Genomic DNA, 25,491 nt, shown 5'->3' with positions numbered 1-25,491 from the left:
ATGACTTTTTACCAAGATTCAACGGCTGAATTGCAAGAAAACAGCAGAATTTTGCACGAAATCATCAAAATTCTTACAGAAAACCGCATATTTCGATGCAAAACGATTATTTCTCGCCGATTATCGTTGTTTTCTGGCTTGAATTCGCAAAGAAGAGCACGAAATCTACAAAATCATGACTTTTTACCAAGATTCAATGGCTGAATTGCAAGAAAACAGCAGAATTCTGCACGAAATCATCAAAATTCTTACAGAAAACCGCATATTTCGATGCAAATCGACGATTTCTCGCCGATTTTCGTTGTTTTCTGGCTTGAATTCGCAAAGAAGAGCACGAAATCTACAAAATCATGACTTTTTACCAAGATTCAACGGCTGAATTGCAAGAAAACCGCAGAATTCTACACGAAATCATCAAAATTCTTACAGAAAACCGCATTTTTCGATGCAAATCGACGATTTCTCGCCGATTTTCGTTGTTTCTGGCTTGAATTCGCAAAGAAGAGCAGGAAATCTACAAAATCATGACTTTTTACCAAGATTCAACGACTGAATTGCAAGAAAACAGCAGAATTCTGCACGAAATAATCAAAATTCTTATAGAAAACCGCATATTTCGATGCAAAACAACGATTTCTCGCCGATTTTCGTTGTTTTCTGGCTTGAATTCGCAAAGAAGAGCACGAAATCTACAAAATCATCACTTTTACCAAGATTCTACGGCTGAATTGCAAGAAAACAGCAGAATTCTGCACGAAATCATTAAAATTCTTACAGAAAACCGCATATTTCAATGCAAAACGACGATTTCTCGCCGATTTTCGTTGTTTTCTGGCTTGAATTCGCAAAGAAGAGCACGAAATCTACAAAATCATAACTTTTTACCAAGATTCAACGGCTGAATTGCAAGAAAACAGCAGAATTCTGCACGAAATCATCAAAATTCTTAGAGAAAACTGCATATTTTGATGCAAAACAACGATTTCTCGCCGATTTTCGTTGTTTTCTATCTTGAATTCGCCAAGAAGAGCACGAAATCTACAAAATCATGACTTTTTACCAAGATTCAACGGCTGAATTGCAAGAAAACAGCAGAATTCTGCACGAAATCATCAAAATTCTTACAGAAAACCGCATATTTCGATGCAAAACGACGATTTCTCGCCTATTTTCGTTGTTTTCTGGCTTGAATTCGCAAAGATGAGCACGAAATCTACAAAATCATCACTTTTTACCAAGATTCTACAGCTGGATTGCAAGAAAACAGCAGAATTCTGCACGAAATCATCAAAATTCTTACAGAAAACCGCATATTTCGACGCATAACAACGATTTCTCGCCGATTTTCGTTGTTTTCTGGCTTGAATTCGCAAAGAAGAGCACGAAATCTACAAAATCATCACTTTTTACCAAGATTCTACGGCTGAATTGCAAGAAAACAGCAGAATTCTGCACGAAATCATCAAAATTCTTACAGAAAACCGCATATTTCGATGCAAAACGACGATTTCTCGCCTATTTTCGTTGTTTTCTGGCTTGAATTCGCAAAGAAGAGCACGAAATCTACAAAATCATCACTTTTTACCAAGATTCTACAGCTGGATTGCAAGAAAACAGCAGAATTCTGCACGAAATCATCAAAATTCTTACAGAAAACCGCATATTTCGACGCATAACAACGATTTCTCGCCGATTTTCGTTGTTTTCTGGCTTGAATTCGCAAAGAAGAGCACGAAATCTACAAAATCATCACTTTTTACCAAGATTCTACGGCTGAATTGCAAGAAAACAGCAGAATTCTGCACGAAATCATCAAAATTCTTACAGGAAACCGCATATTTCGATGCAAAACGACGATTTCTCGCCGATTTTCGTTGTTTTCTGGCTTGAATTCGCAAAGAAGAGCACGAAATCTACAAAATCATGACTTTTTACCAAGATTCAACGGCTGAATTGCAAGAAAACAGCAGAATTCTGCACGAAATCATCAAAATTCTTAGAGAAAACTGCATATTTCGATGCAAAACAACGATTTCTCGCCGATTTTCGTTGTTTTCTATCTTGAATTCGCCAAGAAGAGCACGAAATCTACAAAATCATGACTTTTTACCAAGATTCAACGGCTGAATTGCAAGAAAACAGCAGAATTCTGCACGAAATCGTCAAAATTCTGAGAGAAAACCGCATATTTCGATGCAAAACGACGATTTCTCGCCGATTTTCGTTGTTTTCTGGCTTGAATTCGCAAAGAAGAGCACGAAATCTACAAAATCATCACTTTTTACCAAGATTCAACGGCTGAATTGCAAGAAAACAGCAGAATTCTGCACGAAATCATCAAAATTCTTAGAGAAAACCGCATATTTCGATGCAAAACGACGATTTCTCGCCGATTTTCGTGGTTTTCTGGCTTGAATTCGCAAAGAAGAGCACGAAATCTACAAAATCATGACTTTTTACCAAGATTCAACGGCTGAATTGCAAGAAAACAGCAGAATTTTGCACGAAATCATCAAAATTCTTACAGAAAACCGCATATTTCGATGCAAAACGATTATTTCTCGCCGATTATCGTTGTTTTCTGGCTTGAATTCGCAAAGAAGAGCACGAAATCTACAAAATCATGACTTTTTACCAAGATTCAATGGCTGAATTGCAAGAAAACAGCAGAATTCTGCACGAAATCATCAAAATTCTTACAGAAAACCGCATATTTCGATGCAAATCGACGATTTCTCGCCGATTTTCGTTGTTTTCTGGCTTGAATTCGCAAAGAAGAGCACGAAATCTACAAAATCATGACTTTTTACCAAGATTCAACGGCTGAATTGCAAGAAAACCGCAGAATTCTACACGAAATCATCAAAATTCTTACAGAAAACCGCATTTTTCGATGCAAATCGACGATTTCTCGCCGATTTTCGTTGTTTCTGGCTTGAATTCGCAAAGAAGAGCAGGAAATCTACAAAATCATGACTTTTTACCAAGATTCAACGACTGAATTGCAAGAAAACAGCAGAATTCTGCACGAAATAATCAAAATTCTTATAGAAAACCGCATATTTCGATGCAAAACAACGATTTCTCGCCGATTTTCGTTGTTTTCTGGCTTGAATTCGCAAAGAAGAGCACGAAATCTACAAAATCATCACTTTTACCAAGATTCTACGGCTGAATTGCAAGAAAACAGCAGAATTCTGCACGAAATCATTAAAATTCTTACAGAAAACCGCATATTTCAATGCAAAACGACGATTTCTCGCCGATTTTCGTTGTTTTCTGGCTTGAATTCGCAAAGAAGAGCACGAAATCTACAAAATCATAACTTTTTACCAAGATTCAACGGCTGAATTGCAAGAAAACAGCAGAATTCTGCACGAAATCATCAAAATTCTTAGAGAAAACTGCATATTTTGATGCAAAACAACGATTTCTCGCCGATTTTCGTTGTTTTCTATCTTGAATTCGCCAAGAAGAGCACGAAATCTACAAAATCATGACTTTTTACCTAGATTCAACGGCTGAATTGCAAGAAAACAGCAGAATTCCGCACGAAATCATCAAAATTCTTAGAGAAAACTGCATATTTCGATGCAAAACAACGATTTCTCGCCGATTTTCGTTGTTTTCTATCTTGAATTCGCCAAGAAGAGCACGAAATATACAAAATCATGACTTTTTACCTAGATTCAACGACTGAATTGCAAGAAAACAGCAGAATTCTGCACGAAATCATCAAAATTCTTACAGAAAACCGCATATTTCGATGCAAAACAACGATTTCTCGCCGATTTTCGTTGTTTTCTATCTTGAATTCGCCAAGAAGAGCACGAAATCTATAAAATCATAACTTTTTACCTAGATTCAACGGCTGAATTGCAAGAAAACAGCAGAATTCTGCACGAAATCATCAAAATTCTTACAGAAAACCGCATATTTCGATGCAAAACGACGATTTCTCGCCGATTTTCGTTGTTTTCTGGCTTGAATTCGCAAAGAAGAGCACGAAATCTACAAAATCATGACTTTTTACCAAGATTCAGCTGAATTGCAAGAAAACAGCGGAATTCTGCACGAAATCATCAAAATTCTTAGAGAAAACTGCATATTTTGATGCAAAACAACGATTTCTCGCCGATTTTCGTTGTTTTCTATCTTGAATTCGCCAAGAAGAGCACGAAATCTACAAAATCATGACTTTTTACCTAGATTCAACGGCTGAATTGCAAGAAAACAGCAGAATTTTGCACGAAATCATCAAAATTCTTAGAGAAAACCGCATATTTCGATGCAAAACGACGATTTCTCGCTGATTTTCGTTGTTTTCTGTCTTGAATTCGCAAAGAAGAGCACGAAATCTACAAAATCATGACTTTTTACCAAGATTCAACGGCTGAATTGCTAGTAAACAGCAGAATTCTGCACGAAATCGTCAAAATTCTTAGAGAAAACCGCATATTTCGATGCAAAACGACGATTTCTCGCCGATTTTCGTTGTTTTCTGGCTTGAATACGCAAAGAAGAGCACGAAATCTACAAAATCATGACTTTTTACCAAGATTCAACGGCTGAATTGCAAGAAAACAGCAGAATTCTGCACGAAATCATCAAAATTCTTACAGAAAACCGCATATTTCGATGCAAAACGACGATTTCTCGCCGATTTTCGTTGTTTTCTGGCTTGAATTCGCAAAGAAGAGCACGAAATCTACAAAATCATGACTTTTTACCTAGATTCAACGGCTGAATTGCAAGAAAACAGCAGAATTCTGCACGAAATCATCAAAATTCTTAGAGAAAACCGCATATTTCGATGCAAAACGACGATTTCTCGCTGATTTTCGTTGTTTTCTGTCTTGAATTCGCAAAGAAGAGCACGAAATCTACAAAATCATGACTTTTTACCAAGATTCAACGGCTGAATTGCAAGTAAACAGCAGAATTCTGCACGAAATCGTCAAAATTCTTAGAGAAAACCGCATATTTCGATGCAAAACGACGATTTCTCGCCGATTTTCGTTGTTTTCTGGCTTGAATTCGCAAAGAAGAGCACGAAATCTACAAAATCATGACTTTTTACCAAGATTCAACGGCTGAATTGCAAGAAAATAGCAGAATTCTGCACGAAATCATCAAAATTCTTAGAGAAAACCGCATATTTCGATGCAAAACGACGATTTCTCGCCGATTTTCGTTGTTTTCTGGCTTGAATTCGCAAAGAAGAGCACGAAATGTACAAAATCATGACTTTTTACCAAGATTCAACGGCTGAATTGCGAGAAAACAGCAGAATTCTGCACGAAATCATCAAAATTCTTAGAGAAAACTGCATATTTCGATGCAAAACAACGATTTCTCGCCGATTTTCGTTGTTTTCTATCTTGAATTCGCCAAGAAGAGCACGAAATCTATAAAATCTTGACTTTTTACCTAGATTCAACGGCTGAATTGCAAGAAAACAGCAGAATTCTGCACGAAATCATCAAAATTCTTACAGAAAACCGCATATTTCGATGCAAAACGACGATTTCTCGCCGATTTTCGTTGTTTTCTCGCTTGAATTCGCAAAGAAGAGCACGAAATCTACAAAATCATGACTTTTTACCAAGATTCAACGGCTGAATTGCAAGAAAACAGCAGAATTCGGCACGAAATCATCAAAATTCTTAGAGAAAACTGCATATTTTGATGCAAAACAACGATTTCTCGCCGATTTTCGTTGTTTTCTATCTTGAATTCGCCAAGAAGAGCACGAAATCTACAAAATCATGACTTTTTACCTAGATTCAACGGCTGAATTGCAAGAAAACAGCAGAATTCTGCACGAAATCATCAAAATTCTTAGAGAAAACCGCATATTTCGATGCAAAACGACGATTTCTCGCTGATTTTCGTTGTTTTCTGTCTTGAATTCGCAAAGAAGAGCACGAAATCTACAAAATCATAACTTTTTACCAAGATTCAACGGCTGAATTGCAAGTAAACAGCAGAATTCTGCACGAAATCGTCAAAATTCTTAGAGAAAACCGCATATTTCGATGCAAAACGACGATTTCTCGCCGATTTTCGTTGTTTTCTGGCTTGAATTCGCAAAGAAGAGCACGAAATCTACAAAATCATGACTTTTTACCAAGATTCAACGGCTGAATTGCAAGAAAACAGCAGAATTCTGCACGAAATCATCAAAATTCTTACAGAAAACCGCATATTTCGATGCAAAACGACGATTTCTCGCCGATTTTCGTTGTTTTCTGCCTTGAATTCGCAAAGAAGAGCACGAAATCTACAAAATCATGACTTTTTACCAAGATTCAACGGCTGAATTGCAAGAAAACAGCAGAATTCTGCACGAAATCATCAAAATTCTTAGAGAAAACTGCATATTTCGATGCAAAACAACGATTTCTCGCCGATTTTCGTTGTTTTCTATCTTGAATTCGCCAAGAAGAGCACGAAATATACAAAATCATGACTTTTTACCTAGATTCAACGACTGAATTGCAAGAAAACAGCAGAATTCTGCACGAAATCATCAAAATTCTTACAGAAAACCGCATATTTCGATGCAAAACAACGATTTCTCGCCGATTTTCGTCTTTTTCTATCTTGAATTCGCCAAGAAGAGCACGAAATCTATAAAATCATAACTTTTTACCTAGATTCAACGGCTGAATTGCAAGAAAACAGCAGAATTTTGCACGAAATCATCAAAATTCTTACAGAAAACCGCATATTTCGATGCAAAACGACGATTTCTCGCCGATTTTCGTTGTTTTCTGGCTTGAATTCGCAAAGAAGAGCACGAAATCTACAAAATCATGACTTTTTACCAAGATTCAGCTGAATTGCAAGAAAACAGCGGAATTCTGCACGAAATCATCAAAATTCTTAGAGAAAACTGCATATTTTGATGCAAAACAACGATTTCTCGCCGATTTTCGTTGTTTTCTATCTTGAATTCGCCAAGAAGAGCACGAAATCTACAAAATCATGACTTTTTACCTAGATTCAACGGCTGAATTGCAAGAAAACAGCAGAATTCTGCACGAAATCATCAAAATTCTTAGAGAAAACCGCATATTTCGATGCAAAACGACGATTTCTCGCTGATTTTCGTTGTTTTCTGTCTTGAATTCGCAAAGAAGAGCACGAAATCGACAAAATCATGACTTTTTACCAAGATTCAACGGCTGAATTGCAAGTAAACAGCAGAATTCTGCACGAAATCGTCAAAATTCTTAGAGAAAACCGCATATTTCAATGCAAAACGACGATTTCTCGCCGATTTTCGTTGTTTTCTGGCTTGAATTCGCAAAGAAGAGCACGAAATCTACAAAATCATGACTTTTTACCAAGATTCAACGGCTGAATTGCAAGAAAACAGCAGAATTTTGCACGAAATCATCAAAATTCTTACAGAAAACCGCATATTTCGATGCAAAACGATTATTTCTCGCCGATTATCGTTGTTTTCTGGCTTGAATTCGCAAAGAAGAGCACGAAATCTACAAAATCATGACTTTTTACCAAGATTCAATGGCTGAATTGCAAGAAAACAGCAGAATTCTGCACGAAATCATCAAAATTCTTACAGAAAACCGCATATTTCGATGCAAATCGACGATTTCTCGCCGATTTTCGTTGTTTTCTGGCTTGAATTCGCAAAGAAGAGCACGAAATCTACAAAATCATGACTTTTTACCAAGATTCAACGGCTGAATTGCAAGAAAACCGCAGAATTCTGCACGAAATCATCAAAATTCTTACAGAAAACCGCATTTTTCGATGCAAATCGACGATTTCTCGCCGATTTTCGTTGTTTCTGGCTTGAATTCGCAAAGAAGAGCAGGAAATCTACAAAATCATGACTTTTTACCAAGATTCAACGACTGAATTGCAAGAAAACAGCAGAATTCTGCACGAAATAATCAAAATTCTTATAGAAAACCGCATATTTCGATGCAAAACAACGATTTCTCGCCGATTTTCGTTGTTTTCTGGCTTGAATTCGCAAAGAAGAGCACGAAATCTACAAAATCATCACTTTTACCAAGATTCTACGGCTGAATTGCAAGAAAACAGCAGAATTCTGCACGAAATCATTAAAATTCTTACAGAAAACCGCATATTTCAATGCAAAACGACGATTTCTCGCCGATTTTCGTTGTTTTCTGGCTTGAATTCGCAAAGAAGAGCACGAAATCTACAAAATCATAACTTTTTACCAAGATTCAACGGCTGAATTGCAAGAAAACAGCAGAATTCTGCACGAAATCATCAAAATTCTTAGAGAAAACTGCATATTTTGATGCAAAACAACGATTTCTCGCCGATTTTCGTTGTTTTCTATCTTGAATTCGCCAAGAAGAGCACGAAATCTACAAAATCATGACTTTTTACCTAGATTCAACGGCTGAATTGCAAGAAAACAGCAGAATTCCGCACGAAATCATCAAAATTCTTAGAGAAAACTGCATATTTCGATGCAAAACAACGATTTCTCGCCGATTTTCGTTGTTTTCTATCTTGAATTCGCCAAGAAGAGCACGAAATATACAAAATCATGACTTTTTACCTAGATTCAACGACTGAATTGCAAGAAAACAGCAGAATTCTGCACGAAATCATCAAAATTCTTACAGAAAACCGCATATTTCGATGCAAAACGACGATTTCTCGCCGATTTTCGTTGTTTTCTGGCTTGAATTCGCAAAGAAGAGCACGAAATCTACAAAATCATGACTTTTTACCAAGATTCAGCTGAATTGCAAGAAAACAGCGGAATTCTGCACGAAATCATCAAAATTCTTAGAGAAAACTGCATATTTTGATGCAAAACAACGATTTCTCGCCGATTTTCGTTGTTTTCTATCTTGAATTCGCCAAGAAGAGCACGAAATCTACAAAATCATGACTTTTTACCTAGATTCAACGGCTGAATTGCAAGAAAACAGCAGAATTTTGCACGAAATCATCAAAATTCTTAGAGAAAACCGCATATTTCGATGCAAAACGACGATTTCTCGCTGATTTTCGTTGTTTTCTGTCTTGAATTCGCAAAGAAGAGCACGAAATCTACAAAATCATGACTTTTTACCAAGATTCAACGGCTGAATTGCTAGTAAACAGCAGAATTCTGCACGAAATCGTCAAAATTCTTAGAGAAAACCGCATATTTCGATGCAAAACGACGATTTCTCGCCGATTTTCGTTGTTTTCTGGCTTGAATACGCAAAGAAGAGCACGAAATCTACAAAATCATGACTTTTTACCAAGATTCAACGGCTGAATTGCAAGAAAACAGCAGAATTCTGCACGAAATCATCAAAATTCTTACAGAAAACCGCATATTTCGATGCAAAACGACGATTTCTCGCCGATTTTCGTTGTTTTCTGGCTTGAATTCGCAAAGAAGAGCACGAAATCTACAAAATCATGACTTTTTACCTAGATTCAACGGCTGAATTGCAAGAAAACAGCAGAATTCTGCACGAAATCATCAAAATTCTTAGAGAAAACCGCATATTTCGATGCAAAACGACGATTTCTCGCTGATTTTCGTTGTTTTCTGTCTTGAATTCGCAAAGAAGAGCACGAAATCTACAAAATCATGACTTTTTACCAAGATTCAACGGCTGAATTGCAAGTAAACAGCAGAATTCTGCACGAAATCGTCAAAATTCTTAGAGAAAACCGCATATTTCGATGCAAAACGACGATTTCTCGCCGATTTTCGTTGTTTTCTGGCTTGAATTCGCAAAGAAGAGCACGAAATCTACAAAATCATGACTTTTTACCAAGATTCAACGGCTGAATTGCAAGAAAATAGCAGAATTCTGCACGAAATCATCAAAATTCTTAGAGAAAACCGCATATTTCGATGCAAAACGACGATTTCTCGCCGATTTTCGTTGTTTTCTGGCTTGAATTCGCAAAGAAGAGCACGAAATGTACAAAATCATGACTTTTTACCAAGATTCAACGGCTGAATTGCGAGAAAACAGCAGAATTCTGCACGAAATCATCAAAATTCTTAGAGAAAACTGCATATTTCGATGCAAAACAACGATTTCTCGCCGATTTTCGTTGTTTTCTATCTTGAATTCGCCAAGAAGAGCACGAAATCTATAAAATCTTGACTTTTTACCTAGATTCAACGGCTGAATTGCAAGAAAACAGCAGAATTCTGCACGAAATCATCAAAATTCTTACAGAAAACCGCATATTTCGATGCAAAACGACGATTTCTCGCCGATTTTCGTTGTTTTCTCGCTTGAATTCGCAAAGAAGAGCACGAAATCTACAAAATCATGACTTTTTACCAAGATTCAACGGCTGAATTGCAAGAAAACAGCAGAATTCTGCACGAAATCATCAAAATTCTTAGAGAAAACTGCATATTTTGATGCAAAACAACGATTTCTCGCCGATTTTCGTTGTTTTCTATCTTGAATTCGCCAAGAAGAGCACGAAATCTACAAAATCATGACTTTTTACCTAGATTCAACGGCTGAATTGCAAGAAAACAGCAGAATTCTGCACGAAATCATCAAAATTCTTAGAGAAAACCGCATATTTCGATGCAAAACGACGATTTCTCGCTGATTTTCGTTGTTTTCTGTCTTGAATTCGCAAAGAAGAGCACGAAATCTACAAAATCATAACTTTTTACCAAGATTCAACGGCTGAATTGCAAGTAAACAGCAGAATTCTGCACGAAATCGTCAAAATTCTTAGAGAAAACCGCATATTTCGATGCAAAACGACGATTTCTCGCCGATTTTCGTTGTTTTCTGGCTTGAATTCGCAAAGAAGAGCACGAAATCTACAAAATCATGACTTTTTACCAAGATTCAACGGCTGAATTGCAAGAAAACAGCAGAATTCTGCACGAAATCATCAAAATTCTTACAGAAAACCGCATATTTCGATGCAAAACGACGATTTCTCGCCGATTTTCGTTGTTTTCTGCCTTGAATTCGCAAAGAAGAGCACGAAATCTACAAAATCATGACTTTTTACCAAGATTCAACGGCTGAATTGCAAGAAAACAGCAGAATTCTGCACGAAATCATCAAAATTCTTAGAGAAAACTGCATATTTCGATGCAAAACAACGATTTCTCGCCGATTTTCGTTGTTTTCTATCTTGAATTCGCCAAGAAGAGCACGAAATATACAAAATCATGACTTTTTACCTAGATTCAACGACTGAATTGCAAGAAAACAGCAGAATTCTGCACGAAATCATCAAAATTCTTACAGAAAACCGCATATTTCGATGCAAAACAACGATTTCTCGCCGATTTTCGTCTTTTTCTATCTTGAATTCGCCAAGAAGAGCACGAAATCTATAAAATCTTGACTTTTTACCTAGATTCAACGGCTGAATTGCAAGAAAACAGCAGAATTCTGCACGAAATCATCAAAATTCTTACAGAAAACCGCATATTTCGATGCAAAACGACGATTTCTCGCCGATTTTCGTTGTTTTCTCGCTTGAATTCGCAAAGAAGAGCACGAAATCTACAAAATCATGACTTTTTACCAAGATTCAACGGCTGAATTGCAAGAAAACAGCAGAATTCTGCACGAAATCATCAAAATTCTTAGAGAAAACTGCATATTTTGATGCAAAACAACGATTTCTCGCCGATTTTCGTTGTTTTCTATCTTGAATTCGCCAAGAAGAGCACGAAATCTACAAAATCATGACTTTTTACCTAGATTCAACGGCTGAATTGCAAGAAAACAGCAGAATTCTGCACGAAATCATCAAAATTCTTAGAGAAAACCGCATATTTCGATGCAAAACGACGATTTCTCGCTGATTTTCGTTGTTTTCTGTCTTGAATTCGCAAAGAAGAGCACGAAATCTACAAAATCATAACTTTTTACCAAGATTCAACGGCTGAATTGCAAGTAAACAGCAGAATTCTGCACGAAATCGTCAAAATTCTTAGAGAAAACCGCATATTTCGATGCAAAACGACGATTTCTCGCCGATTTTCGTTGTTTTCTGGCTTGAATTCGCAAAGAAGAGCACGAAATCTACAAAATCATGACTTTTTACCAAGATTCAACGGCTGAATTGCAAGAAAACAGCAGAATTCTGCACGAAATCATCAAAATTCTTACAGAAAACCGCATATTTCGATGCAAAACGACGATTTCTCGCCGATTTTCGTTGTTTTCTGCCTTGAATTCGCAAAGAAGAGCACGAAATCTACAAAATCATGACTTTTTACCAAGATTCAACGGCTGAATTGCAAGAAAACAGCAGAATTCTGCACGAAATCATCAAAATTCTTAGAGAAAACTGCATATTTCGATGCAAAACAACGATTTCTCGCCGATTTTCGTTGTTTTCTATCTTGAATTCGCCAAGAAGAGCACGAAATATACAAAATCATGACTTTTTACCTAGATTCAACGACTGAATTGCAAGAAAACAGCAGAATTCTGCACGAAATCATCAAAATTCTTACAGAAAACCGCATATTTCGATGCAAAACAACGATTTCTCGCCGATTTTCGTCTTTTTCTATCTTGAATTCGCCAAGAAGAGCACGAAATCTATAAAATCATAACTTTTTACCTAGATTCAACGGCTGAATTGCAAGAAAACAGCAGAATTTTGCACGAAATCATCAAAATTCTTACAGAAAACCGCATATTTCGATGCAAAACGACGATTTCTCGCCGATTTTCGTTGTTTTCTGGCTTGAATTCGCAAAGAAGAGCACGAAATCTACAAAATCATGACTTTTTACCAAGATTCAGCTGAATTGCAAGAAAACAGCGGAATTCTGCACGAAATCATCAAAATTCTTAGAGAAAACTGCATATTTTGATGCAAAACAACGATTTCTCGCCGATTTTCGTTGTTTTCTATCTTGAATTCGCCAAGAAGAGCACGAAATCTACAAAATCATGACTTTTTACCTAGATTCAACGGCTGAATTGCAAGAAAACAGCAGAATTCTGCACGAAATCATCAAAATTCTTAGAGAAAACCGCATATTTCGATGCAAAACGACGATTTCTCGCTGATTTTCGTTGTTTTCTGTCTTGAATTCGCAAAGAAGAGCACGAAATCGACAAAATCATGACTTTTTACCAAGATTCAACGGCTGAATTGCAAGTAAACAGCAGAATTCTGCACGAAATCGTCAAAATTCTTAGAGAAAACCGCATATTTCGATGCAAAACGACGATTTCTCGCCGATTTTCGTTGTTGTCTGGCTTGAATTCGCAAAGAAGAGCACGAAATCTACAAAATCATGACTTTTTACCAAGATTCAACGGCTGAATTGCAAGAAAACAGCAGAATTCTGCACGAAATCATCAAAATTCTTACAGAAAACCGCATATTTCGATGCAAAACGACGATTTCTCGCCGATTTTCGTTGTTTTCTGGCTTGAATTCGCAAAGAAGAGCACGAAATCTACAAAATCATGACTTTTTACCAAGATTCAACGGCTGAATTGCAAGAAAACAGCAGAATTCTGCACGAAATTATCAAAATTCTTAGAGAAAACTGCATATTTCCATGCAAAACAACGATTTCTCGCCGATTTTCGTTGTTTTCTATCTTGAATTCGCCAAGAAGAGCACGAAATCTACAAAATCATGACTTTTTACCTAGATTCAACGGCTGAATTGCAAGAAAACAGCAGAATTCTGCACGAAATCATCAAAATTCTTACAGAAAACCGCATATTTCGATGCAAAACGACGATTTCTCGCCGATTTTCGTTGTTTTCTGGCTTGAATTCGCAAAGAAGAGCACGAAATCTACAAAATCATGACTTTTTACCAAGATTCAACGGCTGAATTGCAAGAAAACAGCAGAATTCTGCACGAAATCATCAAAATTCTTAGAGAAAACTGCATATTTTGATGCAAAACAACGATTTCTCGCCGATTTTCGTTGTTTTCTATCTTGAATTCGCCAAGAAGAGCACGAAATCTACAAAATCATGACTTTTTACCAAGATTCAACGGCTGAATTGCAAGAAAACAGCAGAATTCTGCACGAAATTATCAAAATTCTTAGAGAAAACTGCATATTTCCATGCAAAACAACGATTTCTCGCCGATTTTCGTTGTTTTCTATCTTGAATTCGCCAAGAAGAGCACGAAATCTACAAAATCATGACTTTTTACCTAGATTCAACGGCTGAATTGCAAGAAAACAGCAGAATTCTGCACGAAATCATCAAAATTCTTACAGAAAACCGCATATTTCGATGCAAAACGACGATTTCTCGCCGATTTTCGTTGTTTTCTGGCTTGAATTCGCAAAGAAGAGCACGAAATCTACAAAATCATGACTTTTTACCAAGATTCAACGGCTGAATTGCAAGAAAACAGCAGAATTCTGCACGAAATCATCAAAATTCTTAGAGAAAACTGCATATTTTGATGCAAAACAACGATTTCTCGCCGATTTTCGTTGTTTTCTATCTTGAATTCGCCAAGAAGAGCACGAAATCTACAAAATCATGACTTTTTACCTAGATTCAACGGCTGAATTGCAAGAAAACAGCAGAATTCTGCACGAAATCATCAAAATTCTTAGAGAAAACCGCATATTTCGATGCAAAACGACGATTTCTCGCTGATTTTCGTTGTTTTCTGTCTTGAATTCGCAAAGAAGAGCACGAAATCAACAAAATCATGACTTTTTACCAAGATTCAACGGCTGAATTGCAAGTAAACAGCAAAATTCTGCACGAAATCGTCAAAATTCTTAGAGAAAACCGCATATTTCGATGCAAAACGAGGATTTCTCGCCGATTTTCGTTGTTTTCTCGCTTGAATTCGCAAAGAAGAGCACGAAATCTACAAAATCATGACTTTTTACCAAGATTCAACGGCTGAATTGCAAGAAAACAGCAGAATTCTACACGAAATCATCAAAATTCTTACAGAAAACCGCATATTTCGATGCAAAACAACGATTTCTCGCCGATTTTCGTTGTTTTCTATCTTGAATTCGCCAAGAAGAGCACGAAATCTATAAAATCATAACTTTTTACCTAGATTCAACGGCTGAATTGCAAGAAAACAGCAGAATTCTGCACGAAATCATCAAAATTCTTACAGAAAACCGCATATTTCGATGCAAAACGACGATTTCTCGCCGATTTTCGTTGTTTTCTGGCTTGAATTCGCAAAGAAGAGCACGAAATCTACAAAATCATGACTTTTTACTAAGATTCAACGGCTGAATTGCAAGAAAACAGCAGAATTCTGCACGAAATCATCAAAATTCTTACAGAAAACCGCATATTTCGATGCAAAACGACGATTTCTCGCCGATTTTCGTTGTTGTCTGGCATGAATTTGCAAAGAAGAGCACGAAATCTACAAAATCATGACTTTTTACCAAGATTCAACGGCTGAATTGCAAGTAAACAGCAGAATTCTGCACGAAATCATCAAAATTCTTACAGAAAACCGCATATTTCGATGCAAAACGACGATTTCTCGCCGATTTTCGTTGTTTTCTGGCTTGAATTCGCAAAGAAGAGCACGAAATCTACAAAATCATTACTTTTTACCAAGATTCTACAGCTGAATTGCAAGAAAACAGCAGAATTCTGCACGAAATCATCAAAATTCTTACAGAAAACCGCATATTTCGACGCATAACAACGATTTCTCGCCGATTTTCGTTGTTTTCTGGCTTGAATTCGCAAAGAAGAGCACGAAATCTACAAGATCATCACTTTTTACCAAGATTCTACGGCTGAATTGCAAGAAAACAGCAGAATTCTGCACGAAATCATCAAAATTCTTACAGGAAACCGCATATTTCGATGCAAAACGACGATTTCTCGCCGATTTTCGTTGTTTTCTGGCTTGAATTCGCAAAGAAGAGCACGAAATCTACAAAATCATGACTTTTTACCAAGATTCAACGGCTGAATTGCAAGAAAACAGCAGAATTCTGCACGAAATCATCAAAATTCTTAGAGGAAACTGCATATTTCGATGCAAAACAACGATTTCTCGCCGATTTTCGTTGTTTTCTATCTTGGATTCGCCAAGAAGAGCACGAAATCTACAAAATCATGACTTTTTACCTAGATTCAACGGCTGAATTGCAAGAAAACAGCAGAATTCTGCACGAAATCATCAAAATTCTTACAGAAAACCGCATATTTTGATGCAAAACAACGATTTCTCGCCGATTTTCGTTGTTTTCTATCTTGAATTCGCCAAGAAGAGCACGAAATCTACAAAATCATGACTTTTTACCAAGATTCAACGGCTGAATTGCAAGAAAACAGCAGAAATCTGCACGAAATCATCAAAATTCTTACAGAAAACCGCATATTTCGATGCAAAACGACGATTTCTCGCCGATTTTCGATGTTTTCTGGCATGAATTTGCAAAGAAGAGCACGAAATCTACAAAATCATGACTTTTTACCAAGATTCAACGGCTGAATTGCAAGAAAACAGCAGAATTCTGCACGAAATTATCAAAATTCTTAGAGAAAACCGCATATTTCGATGCAAAACGACGATTTCTCGCCGATTTTCGTTGTTTTCTGGCTTGAATTCGCAAAAAAGAGCACGAAATCTACAAAATCATCACTTTTTACCAAGATTCAACGGCTGAATTGCAAGAAAACAGCAGAATTCTGCACGAAATCATCAAAATTCTTAGAGAAAACCGCATATTTCGATGCAAAACGACGATTTCTCGCCGATTTTCGTTGTTTTCTGGCTTGAATTAGCAAAGAAGAGCACGAAATCTACAAAATCATCACTTTTTACCAAGATTCAACGGCCGAATTGCAAGAAATAAGCAGAATTCTGCACGAAATCATCAGAATTCTTAGAGAAAACCGCATATTTCGATGCAAAACGACGATTTCTCGCCGATTTTCGTTGTTTTCTGGCTTGAATTCGCAAAGAAGAGCACGAAATCTACAAAATCATCACTTTTTACCAAGATTCTACGGCTGAATTGCAAGAAAACAGCAGAATTCTGCACGAAATCATCAAAATTCTTACAGAAAACCGCATATTTCGATGCAAAACGACGATTTCTCGCCGATTTTCGTTGTTTTCTGGCTTGAATTCGCAAAGAAGAGCACGAAATCTACAAAATCATCACTTTTTACCAAGATTCTACGGCTGAATTGCAATAAAACAGCAGAATTCTGCACGAAATCATCAAAATTCTTACAGAAAACCGCATATTTCGATGCAAAACGACGATTTCTCGCCGATTTTCGTTGTTTTCTGGCTTGAATTCGCAAAGAAGAGCACGTAATCTACAAAATCTTCACTTTTTACCAAGATTCAACGGCTGAATTGCAAGAAATCAGCAGAATTCTGCACGAAATCTTCAAAATTCTTAGAGAAAACCGCATATTTCGCTGCAAAACGACGATTTCTCGCCGATTTTCGTTGTTTTCTGGCTTGAATTCGCAAAGAAGAGCACGAAATCTACAAAATCATGACTTTTTACCAAGATTCAACGGCTGAATTGCAAGAAAACAGCAGAATTCTGCACGAAATCATCAAAATTCTTACAGAAAACCGCATTTTTCGATGCAAAACGACGATTTCTCGCCGATTTTCGATGTTTTCTGGCATGAATTAGCAAAGAGGAGCACGAAATCTACAAAATCATGACTTTTTACCAAGATTCAACGGCTGAATTGCAAGAAAACAGCAGAATTCTGCACGAAATCATCAAAATTCTTAGAGAAAACCGCATATTTCGATGCAAAACGACGATTTCTCGCTGATTTTCGTTGTTTCCTATCTTGAATTCGCAAAGAAGAGCACGAAATCTACAAAATCATCACTTTTTACCAAGATTCAACGGCTGAATTGCAAGAAAACAGCAGAATTCTGCACGAAATCATCAAAATTCTTACAGAAAACCGCATATTTCGATGCAAAACGACGATTTCTCGCCGATTTTCGATGTTTTCTGGCATGAATTTGCAAAGAAGAGCACGAAATCTACAAAATCATGACTTTTTACCAAGATTCAACGGCTGAATTGCAAGAAAACAGCAGAATTCTGCACGAAATTATTAAAATTCTTAGAGAAAACCGCATATTTCGATGCAAAACGACGATTTCTCGCCGATTTTCGTTGTTTTCTGGCTTGAATTCGCAAAGAAGAGCACGAAATCTACGAAATCATCACTTTTTACCAAGATTCAACGGCTGAATTGCAAGAAAACAGCAGAATTCTGCACGAAATCATCAAAATTCTTAGAGAAAACCGCATATTTCGATGCAAAACGTCGATTTCTCGCCGATTTTCGTTGTTTTCTGGCTTGAATTCGCAAAGAAGAGCACGAAATCTACAAAATCATCACTTTTTACCAAGATTCAACGGCTGAATTGCAAGAAATCAGCAGAATTCTGCACGAAATCATCAAAATTCTTAGAGAAAACCGCATATTTCGATGCAAGACGACGATTTCTCGCCGATTTTCGTTGTTTCCTGGCTTGAATTCGCAAAGAAGAGCACGAAATCTACAAAATCATCACTTTTTACCAAGATTCTACTGCTGAATTGCAAGAAAACAGCAGAATTCTGCACGAAATCATCAAAATTCTTACAGAAAACCGCATATTTCGATGCAAAACGACGATTTCTCGCCGATTTTCGTTGTTTTCTGGCTTGAATTCGCAAAGAAGAGCACGAAATCTACAAAATCATCACTTTTTACCAAGATTCTACAGCTGAATTGCAAGAAAACAGCAGAATTCTGCACGAAATTATCAAAATTCTTACAGAAAACCGCATATTTCGACGCATAACAACGATTTCTCGCCGATATTCGTTGTTTTCTGGCTTGAATTCGCAAAGAAGAGCACGAAATCTACAAAATCATCACTTTTTACCAAGATTCTACGGCTGAATTGCAAGAAAACAGCAGAATTCTGCACGAAATCATCAAAATTCTTACAGAAAACCGCATATTTCGATGCAAAACGACGATTTCTCGCCGATTTTCGTTGTTTTCTGGCTTGAATTCGCAAAGAAGAGCACGAAATCTACAAAATCATGACTTTTTACCAAGATTCAACGGCTGAATGCAAGAAAACAGCAGAATTCTGCACGAAATCATCAAAATTCTTACAGAAAACCGCATTTTTCGATGCAAAACGACGATTTCTCGCCGATTTTCGTTGTTTTCTGGCTTGAGTTCGCAAAGAAGAGCACGAAATCTACAAAATCATAACTTTTTACCAAGATTCAACAGCTGAATTGCAAGAGAACAGCAGAATTCTGCACGAAATCATCAAAATTCTTACAGAAAACCGCATATTTCGATGCAAAACGACGATTTCTCGCCGATTTTCGTTGTTTTCTGGCTTTAATTCGCAAAGAAGAGCACGAAATCTACAAAATCATCACTTTTTACCAAGATTCTACAGCTGAATTGCAAGAAAACAGCAGAATTCTGCACGAAATCATCAAAATTCTTAGAGAAAACTGCATATTTCGATGCAAAACAACGATTTCTCGCCGATTTTCGTTATTTTTCTATCTTGAATTCGCCAAGAAGAGCACGAAATCTATAAAATCATGACTTTTTACCTAGATTCAACGGCTGAATTGCAAGAAAACAGCAGAATTCTGCACGAAATCATCAAAATTCTTACAAAAAACCGCATATTTCGATGCAAAACGACGATTTCTCGCCGATTTTCGTTGTTTTCTGGCTTGAATTCGCAAAGAAGAGCACGAAATCTACAAAATCATCACTTTTTACCAAGATTCTACAGTTGGATTGCAAGAAAACAGCAGAATTCTGCACGAAATCATCAAAATTCTTACAGAAAACCGCATATTTCGACGCATAACAACGATTTCTCGCCGATTTTCGTTGTTTTCTGGCTTGAATTCGCAAAGAAGAGCACGAAATCTACAAAATCATCACTTTTTACCAAGATTCTACGGCTGAATTGCAAGAAAACAGCAGAATTCTGCACGAAATCATCAAAATTCTTACAGGAAACCGCATATTTCGATGCAAAACGACGATTTCTCGCCGATTTTCGTTGTTTTCTGGCTTGAATTCGCAAAGAAGAGCACGAAATTTACAAAATCATGACTTTTTACCAAGATTCAACGGCTGAATTGCAAGAAAACAGCAGAATTCTGCACGAAATCATCAAAATTCTTAGAGAAAACTGCATATTTCGATGCAAAACAACGATTTCTCGCCGATTTTCGTTGTTTTCTATCTTGAATTCGCCAAGAAGAGCACGAAATCTACAAAATCATGACTTTTTACCAAGATTCAACGGCTGAATTGCAAGAAAACAACAGAATTCTGCACGAAATCGTCAAAATTCTTAGAGAAAACCGCATATTTCGATGCAAAACGACGATTTCACGCCGATTTTCGTTGTTTTCTGGCTTGAATTCGCAAAGAAGAGCACGAAATCTACAAAATCATCACTTTTTACCAAGATTCAACGGCTGAATTGCAAGAAAACAGCAGAATTCTGCACGAAATCATCAAAATTCTTAGAGAAAACCGCATATTTCGATGCAAAACGACGATTTCTCGCCGATTTTCGTGGTTTTCTGGCTTGAATTCGCAAAGAAGAGCACGAAATCTACAAAATCATGACTTTTTACCAAGATTCAACGGCTGAATTGCAAGAAAACAGCAGAATTTTGCACGAAATCATCAAAATTCTTACAGAAAACCGCATATTTCGATGCAAAACGATTATTTCTCGCCGATTATTGTTGTTTTCTGGGTTGAATTCGCAAAGAAGAGCACGAAATCTACAAAATCATGACTTTTTACCAAGATTCAACGGCTGAATTGCAAGAAAACCGCAGAATTCTGCACGAAATCATCAAAATTCTTACAGAAAACCGCATATTTCGATGCAAATCGACGATTTCTCGCCGATTTTCGTTGTTTTCTGGCTTGAATTCGCCAAGAAGAGCACGAAATCTACAAAATGATGACTTTTTACCTAGATTCAACGGCTGAATTGCAAGAAAACAGCAGAATTCTGCACGAAATCATCAAAATTCTTACAGAAAACCGCATATTTCGATGCAAAACGACGATTTCTCGCCGATTTTCGTTGTTTTCTGGCTTGAATTCGCAAAGAAGAGCACGAAATCTACAAAATCATGACTTTTTACCAAGATTCAACGGCTGAATTGCAAGAAAACAGCAGAATTCTGCACGAAATCATCAAAATTCTTACAGAAAACCGCATATTTCGATGCAAAACGACGATTTCTCGCCGATTTTCGTTGTTGTCTGGCATGAATTTGCAAAGAAGAGCACGAAATCTACAAAATCATGACTTTTTACCAAGATTCAACGGCTGAATTGCAAGTATACAGCAGAATTCTGCACGAAATCATCAAAATTCTTACAGAAAACCGCATATTTCGATGCAAAACGACGATTTCTCGCCGATTTTCGTTGTTTACTGGCTTGAATTCGCAAAGAAGAGCACGAAATCTACAAAATCATGACTTTTTACCAAGATTCAACGGCTGAATTGCAAGAAAACAGCAGAATTCTGCACGAAATCATCAAAATTCTTAGAGAAAACGCATATTTCGATGCAAAACGACGATTTCTCGCCGATTTTCGTTGTTTTCTCGCTTGAATTCGCAAAGAAGAGCACGAAATCTACAAAATCATGACTTTTTACCAAGATTCAACGGCTGAATTGCAAGAAAACAGCAGAATTCTGCACGAAATCATCAAAATTCTTAGAGAAAACTGCATATTTTGATGCAAAACAACGATTTCTCGCCGATTTTCGTTGTTTTCTATCTTGAATTCGCCAAGAAGAGCACGAAATCTACAAAATCATGACTTTTTACCTAGATTCAACGGCTGAATTGCAAGAAAACAGCAGAATTCTGCACGAAATCATGAAAAATTCTTAGAGAAAACCGCATATTTCGATGCAAAACGACGATTTCTCGCTGATTTTCGTTGTTTTCTGTCTTGAATTCGCAAAGAAGAGCACGAAATCTACAAAATCATAACTTTTTACCAAGATTCAACGGCTGAATTGCAAGTAAACAGCAGAATTCTGCACGAAATCGTCAAAATTCTTAGAGAAAACCGCATATTTCGATGCAAAACGACGATTTCTCGCCGATTTTCGTTGTTTTCTGGCTTGAATTCGCAAAGAAGAGCACGAAATCTACAAAATCATGACTTTTTACCAAGATTCAACGGCTGAATTGCAAGAAAACAGCAGAATTCTGCACGAAATCATCAAAATTCTTACAGAAAACCGCATATTTCGATGCAAAACGACGATTTCTCGCCGATTTTCGTTGTTTTCTGGCTTGAATTCGCAAAGAAGAGCACGAAATCTACAAAATCATGACTTTTTACCAAGATTCAACGGCTGAATTGCAAGAAAACAGCAGAATTCTGCACGAAATCATCAAAATTCTTAGAGAAAACTGCATATTTCGATGCAAAACAACGATTTCTCGCCGATTTTCGTTGTTTTCTATCTTGAATTCGCCAAGAAGAGCACGAAATATACAAAATCATGACTTTTTACCTAGATTCAACGACTGAATTGCAAGAAAACAGCAGAATTCTGCACGAAATCATCAAAATTCTTACAGAAAACCGCATATTTCGATGCAAAACAACGATTTCTCGCCGATTTTCGATGTTTTCTATCTTGAATTCGCCAAGAAGAGCACGAATTCTATAAAATCATAACTTTTTACCTAGATTCAACGGCTGAATTGCAAGAAAACAGCAGAATTTTGCACGAAATCATCAAAATTCTTACAGAAAACCGCATATTTCGATGCAAAACGACGATTTCTCGCCGATTTTCGTTGTTTTCTGGCTTGAATTCGCAAAGAAGAGCACGAAATCTACAAAATCATGACTTTTTACCAAGATTCAGCTGAATTGCAAGAAAACAGCGGAATTCTGCACGAAATCATCAAAATTCTTAGAGAAAACTGCATATTTTGATGCAAAACAACGATTTCTCGCCGATTTTCTTTGTTTTCTATCTTGAATTCGCCAAGAAGAGCACGAAATCTACAAAATCATGACTTTTTACCTAGATTCAACGGCTGAATTGCAAGAAAACAGCAGAATTCTGCACGAAATCATCAAAATTCTTAGAGAAAACCGCATATTTCGATGCAAAACGACGATTTCTCGCTGATTTTCGTTGTTTTCTGTCTTGAATTCGCAAAGAAGAGCACGAAATCGACAAAATCATCACTTTTTACCAAGATTCAACGGCTGAATTGCAAGAAAACAGCAGAATTCTGCACGAAATCATCAAAATTCTTAGAGAAAACCGCATATTTCGATGCAAAACGACGATTTCTCGCCGATTTTCGTGGTTTTCTGGCTTGAATTCGCAAAGAAGAGCACGAAATCTACAAAATCATGACTTTTTACCAAGATTCAACGGCTGAATTGCAAGAAAACAGCAGAATTTTGCACGAAATCATCAAAATTCTTACAGAAAACCGCATATTTCGATGCAAAACGATTATTTCACGCCGATTATCGTTGTTTTCTGGGTTGAATTCGCAAAGAAGAGCACGAAATCTACAAAATCATGACTTTTTACCAAGATTCAACGGCTGAATTGCAAGAAAACCGCAGAATTCTGCACGAAATCATCAAAATTCTTACAGAAAACCGCATATTTCGATGCAAATCGACGATTTCTCGCCGATTTTCGTTGTTTTCTGGCTTGAATTCGCCAAGAAGAGCACGAAATCTACAAAATGATGACTTTTTACCTAGATTCAACGGCTGAATTGCAAGAAAACAGCAGAATTCTGCACGCAATCATCAAAATTCTTACAGAAAACCGCATATTTCGATGCAAAACGACGATTTCTCGCCGATTTTCGTTGTTTTCTGGCTTGAATTCGCAAAGAAGAGCACGAAATCTACAAAATCATGACTTTTTACCAAGATTCAACGGCTGAATTGCAAGAAAACAGCAGAATTCTGCACGAAATCATCAAAATTCTTACAGAAAACCGCATATTTCGATGCAAAACGACGATTTCTCGCCGATTTTCGTTGTTGTCTGGCATGAATTTGCAAAGAAGAGCACGAAATCTACAAAATCATGACTTTTTACCAAGATTCAACGGCTGAATTGCAAGTAAACAGCAGAATTCTGCACGAAATCATCAAAATTCTTACAGAAAACCGCATATTTCGATGCAAAACGACGATTTCTCGCCGATTTTCGTTGTTTACTGGCTTGAATTCGCAAAGAAGAGCACGAAATCTACAAAATCATGACTTTTTACCAAGATTCAACGGCTGAATTGCAAGAAAACAGCAGAATTCTGCACGAAATCATCAAAATTCTTAGAGAAAACCGCATATTTCGATGCAAAACGACGATTTCTCGCCGATTTTCGTTGTTTTCTCGCTTGAATTCGCAAAGAAGAGCACGAAATCTACAAAATCATGACTTTTTACCAAGATTCAACGGCTGAATTGCAAGAAAACAGCTGAATTCTGCACGAAATCATCAAAATTCTTAGAGAAAACTGCATATTTTGATGCAAAACAACGATTTCTCGCCGATTTTCGTTGTTTTCTATCTTGAATTCGCCAAGAAGAGCACGAAATCTACAAAATCATGACTTTTTACCTAGATTCAACGGCTGAATTGCAAGAAAACAGCAGAATTCTGCACGAAATCATGAAAAATTCTTAGAGAAAACCGCATATTTCGATGCAAAACGACGATTTCTCGCTGATTTTCGTTGTTTTCTGTCTTGAATTCGCAAAGAAGAGCACGAAATCTACAAAATCATAACTTTTTACCAAGATTCAACGGCTGAATTGCAAGTAAACAGCAGAATTCTGCACGAAATCGTCAAAATTCTTAGAGAAAACCGCATATTTCGATGCAAAACGACGATTTCTCGCCGATTTTCGTTGTTTTCTGGCTTGAATTCGCAAAGAAGAGCACGAAATCTACAAAATCATGACTTTTTACCAAGATTCAACGGCTGAATTGCAAGAAAACAGCAGAATTCTGCACGAAATCATCAAAATTCTTACAGAAAACCGCATATTTCGATGCAAAACGACGATTTCTCGCCGATTTTCGTTGTTTTCTGGCTTGAATTCGCAAAGAAGAGCACGAAATCTACAAAATCATGACTTTTTACCAAGATTCAACGGCTGAATTGCAAGAAAACAGCAGAATTCTGCACGAAATCATCAAAATTCTTAGAGAAAACTGCATATTTCGATGCAAAACAACGATTTCTCGCCGATTTTCGTTGTTTTCTATCTTGAATTCGCCAAGAAGAGCACGAAATATACAAAATCATGACTTTTTACCTAGATTCAACGACTGAATTGCAAGAAAACAGCAGAATTCTGCACGAAATCATCAAAATTCTTACAGAAAACCGCATATTTCGATGCAAAACAACGATTTCTCGCCGATTTTCGTTGTTTTCTA

The sequence above is a fragment of the Gnatocerus cornutus genome, chromosome 1 (assembly GCF_029298725.1).
Source record: "Gnatocerus cornutus isolate USDA-ARS CGAHR chromosome 1, icGnaCorn1.1, whole genome shotgun sequence".
Lineage (NCBI taxonomy): Eukaryota > Metazoa > Arthropoda > Insecta > Coleoptera > Tenebrionidae > Gnatocerus > Gnatocerus cornutus.
This window is presented reverse-complemented; position numbering follows the sequence as displayed.